The sequence below is a fragment of the Solanum tuberosum genome, unplaced genomic scaffold, assembly GCF_000226075.1.
Source record: "Solanum tuberosum cultivar DM 1-3 516 R44 unplaced genomic scaffold, SolTub_3.0 scf00135, whole genome shotgun sequence".
Classification (NCBI taxonomy): domain Eukaryota; kingdom Viridiplantae; phylum Streptophyta; class Magnoliopsida; order Solanales; family Solanaceae; genus Solanum; species Solanum tuberosum.
Genome location: NW_006239059.1, coordinates 1,111,450 through 1,116,095, shown reverse-complemented (window position 1 = coordinate 1,116,095; position 4,646 = coordinate 1,111,450). Strand labels below are relative to the sequence as shown.

At 33.2% G+C, this 4,646-nt stretch overlaps 1 long non-coding RNA gene across 1 annotated transcript; it reads right to left on the bottom strand.

Annotated features, from left to right (window-relative positions):
- Positions 1-4,012: 4,012 nt before the first annotated feature.
- LOC102603627 (uncharacterized) lies at positions 4,013-4,264 on the bottom strand. Its single transcript, XR_367586.2, has 2 exons — positions 4,201-4,264; positions 4,013-4,121 (listed from the first exon to the last, which is right to left on the bottom strand). It is a non-coding gene; the product is annotated as an uncharacterized lncRNA (long non-coding RNA).
- Positions 4,265-4,646: the final 382 nt, after the last annotated feature.

The window sequence follows — 4,646 nt, the reverse complement described above, 5'->3', positions numbered from 1 at the left end:
TGATTTTCTAAAGATAGTAAAATTACGACATAACAGTTATTATCGATCTTTTAAAAAAAATGCAAGTAGGGATTGTTGTAAAGTCTGTATTGGGAATCTTCAGGACGGAGTGGAAAAAAGGCCAAATATAAGGATCAATAGGAAAGAAGAGAATGGGCATACCTTTCAAGCTTGTATGGATAGCATCAGGAGACCAGGCAAATAATTCATGCAAAAAAAAAACTCAGAAATTGAAAGGAGAGCTCCCAGGAATTTCTGATTTGAAAAAAACAATTACCTCTAATGTCGAAAGCCAAATGTGAAATTTCATCATCAAATTGCTGCACCAACTCAAAACTCAAATCAATCTTCACCAATTTTCTATCAATTTTCTTCCCTTCCATTTTCGTCTCTGTTATTCTCTTCAAATTGAATACGGGAGGGGGAGAGGCAAAATTCACAAAAACCTGCGATCAACAAATTGAAAAAAATACAAAAAATCAGTAACCAAAAATAAGTTTGGATTTGTGAACAGGGAAAGACGAAAAGGAAGAGAGCAAAAGGAGAAGCAATGTGTGGCAACAACTAACTAAATTTAAATTTGATGCATGCAACATATGTTGCATACAGATCAAACACCAAATAAAGCAGCAAAATTGAAATAAAAATTAAGCCAACTGAATGGAAAATTGATAAAATAACTAAGCATAGATATGGTGACAGAGAAAATAACATTTAAGCATTAATAAATGGCTAAGGTTTAATCGAAATTGTACAGAGTTTTTATCTTTTTTTTCAGGGGATTGGGAATATGAAAGAAGAAACACATTTGGGGAGTAGAAGTGAAAAACAATTGCCTCCCACAAAAGATAAAAACAAATAAAGATGTATTTCGTGCCTGCCAAAAAAAGGAAAATTGGAGGCTATTTGAACTTACCTACATACACGTGTACTTAAGCAAGAAAATAAAGAAATAAAATGTGCCCAAGTTTATGGTACAATCTTCGTTACTTTTTGTTCAACTACTTGATGTTGTGTTTGTGGGGTTCCAGGCCTATTTTATTAAAGTCTTACTTTGGTACAACTACATACCAACTAAATCTTACCAAGATAACTACATAGTTGCAAAGTTTGAAACTTAAGTATTTTCATGATGTCATTCGTAACATCATTAGTTGTAAATTTCTTCTATAAAAGGAGCTCATTAGCTCATTCATTTGTAGAACACACAAAGTTAGAGAGAAAAAAAACATATTTTGAGAGCAAAGTGAGGTATTCCATAGACTATAAGAAAAATAGTTTGTGAAGAAAAATAGAGTGTGAGCGATATTTTAGTAAGGTGGAAATCAATAGAGTGTTATTCCTTTTGACTGTGTAGTAGTCACTTTGAGTATTGTATTCGTGACTACACAGTGTAAAATTCCTTACTATAGTGATATCAGTTGTTCCTCTTGGCCTATGGGTTTTCCCTTATTTAAAAGGCACTAAAAAAAATAGTGTTTACCGACGGACACAATCCATCACTATCCAATGAAAATCCGTCACTAATCATGATTAGTGACGGATTAGCAACGGATGATTGGTTGTTGCTATTACGCTCGTTAGTAAGCTCTTAGTGACGAAAAAATGAGTTCCATCACAAGTTAGCGACGTCATAGTGACAAAACATTTTCGTCGCAATATGTTAGCGACGGACTTAGTCGTCATTATATTTATATAATTTTGTTGCTAATTTAATAATTCTAAGACGAAAAAATGAGTTCCGTCACAAGTTTAGCGACATGATAGTGACGAAAGATTTTCATTGCCACTTGTTAGCGACGGACTGATTCTTCATTATATTTATATAGTTTTGTTGCTAATTTCATAATTCATTTCGTCATTTTGGATAAATTTGCAACGAAATTTCCATCGCAACATATTCTGTTACAACATATTAGGCCTTTAATAATTCGTTGCTAATCCGTCGCCAACATTCTTTTCATAGCAACGACCAAATAGTCGCTAAATTTGTTGCTAAAAATTATTCTTCTAAAATTATTTGATTTGGTTATTTTAAATATGCACTGCTGAAATAGATTAAATTTAAATTACTAAATACTCTAAAAATATCAAACATTCATATAATATAATACTCATAGACGATTCATAATATATACATAGAAAACTCCAAAACCACATATTTTTGGTTAAAAATATCCAAAGTAAACTATCAAGTACTCTTAAATAAACCTACGTTCATCAAAACGTTACTACGCAATTTGTAGTTTCCAAAAAGTATGACATTACAAAAGACTAAAGTTGTGGGAGACTAAGGGATACGATCGTCACTTGAAATTGAGGGATCAACCTCGTCCACATTAGTAGGAGGAGGCACTATGGGTGTCACAATCGATGAATTCACGGATGGACTAATTGATGCTTACACCTGCTCAACAACAATAGGAACAAGATGACTAGTTAGTGCAGGCATCATTTGCTTTATAAATTCGTCCATATTTGTTATCGATGTTGATTGAGAAAATGGAGGTGGTAATGATGATGAGCCACAAAGACTCTAAAATGGAGGTGGTAATGATGATGAGCCACAAAGATTCTGCCCATAGTAATTTTTTGCTTCAGATCCAAGACCGTATATTCTTCTTTTCTTTTCTCCCCCCGCAGCTTGGTAATATGCTTCACGTTGATCAATATTTGTTTGAGACACTGTGTTTTTTCGTAATATTTCTTCATATTTTTCCTATAATAAGTAGAGAAAATGAGAAAGCATTAAAGAAAGGGAACAAAATAAATTTTGAAGGAAAATGCAGAAAGATACATAAGCTTTTAAGCTTAAAGGACATGTGTTTTGTTTTCCCAGGAAAGAACTGTGTTGTTGCAGAAAGATACTCCCTCCGTCCCTTTTTAGTTGTCCACTTTAGAAATGGCACACAGATTAAGGCAACAATGATTAGCACAGTGAAGTTACAATTTTACCCTTATGACAACTTTTCACTTCAAAATTACAACCACTTATTTGAATTCAAGTGAAATAAATTGGAGGGAAACAACATACATTTTTAGAAATTTTCAAGAAGTGTAAATAAGGGTATAATAGGAAAAAATTTGTTGTCCTTTCTTGATTTGTCAAAATGGACAACTAAATAGGGACAACTAAAAAGGAAATATGGACAGCTAAATAGGGACGGAGGGAGTAACTGACAATGCATTTTCCTTGCATAATATGAAACATAAAACAAAAGGCATCACTCCAACGTTGGTACAAATCTTTTTGCAACTGGCCCCACTTCTTTGTCCTCATTGATATGTATTCCATCATTAAAGCAGTATAATTAATTAAACTAAAATAAATTACAGTCCACTATCACTGGCCTTTGTACTGTAATTTCCCTGATTAGTCAGTTATCTGGTTTCCATATGTATATAATACTTTAGTGCATTGTATTAGTAGATAATTGTTGCAAGGAAAATGCAATGAAAGAAGGACAGTGCAACTTATATTAGCTAGTCTATGAAGTGTTGTTTATAAGTTATAGTAATTAGCTTAGACCTACAATTTTGAACTCGTTTAAATTGCAGAATAAAGATCATACTTGAACTCACACAGAACTTCAAAACAAACTAATTTCTATTACCCAAACAGCATCAGAAACACTCGAAAATTACCCAACCAACATCAGAATTACATGAAAACAACTGCACTAGAGTCACACAAAATGACACTAGAATCGCATCAAAATAACACTAAAATTGCACCAGAAAAGCCTCAAAACAGCAATCGAATTACACCAAAACAGTAGCAGTAGATTCTCTCAAAAACAGAACTATAATTGCACAAAAAACAACTGCACTAGAGTCACACAAAAATGACACTAGAATCGCATCAAAATAACACTAAAATTGCATCGAAAAGTCTCAAAACATCACCAGAATTATACCAAACAACAGCAACAGATACACTTTAAAACAAGACTAAAATTGCACCAGAAACTACGGTAGGAAAGAACCGAAACAACTCCAAGTTTTAGACTTACATGGACAATTCGAGAACGCTCACCAACAAATGATTTTCCATCATGACCATGTGTATGAACATGCAAATGTAATTCAATTGGTGTTGGATCTCGACCTTTTTCAATAGCCTATACAAAAGAAATCACGTTATGTATGTCATACAATAGAAGATGTTAGTTATAGAGTTTGTAAAATATATATACTCACAAGTTTCCTGCGATGTTCTCCAATTGAAATAGAGCCGCCTGTGTGAGTCCCAACAACAGTTTCATGGCCGCCACAACGATTTTCAAATTAATTTCTGACTTTTTTATACACTTTTCACTTCCCCAAAGTTGCATCCATCTTTTCCACACATTTTCTGGTACATAACCTGGCCTAATTCCTTCCTTTTTTATTTTAGAAATGAAATTCCTGTATTTCAGTGCTGCCTTAACCATCCAGTGTCTTTTCACTTCGTTTTCACTAATGGAAACATCCCAGTAAAAAATTTTCTGAAAAAACTTTTGAAAGTAATACATTAATGTCCTATCTACATATGTGAATACACTTGCTAAACTCACTTAAGATGAAAAGTTATACCTTGAATTCTCCAAAATAACCATTTCTTACATCAGTTGAGACACCTTTCCAATTGATTCCATTGGGATCAA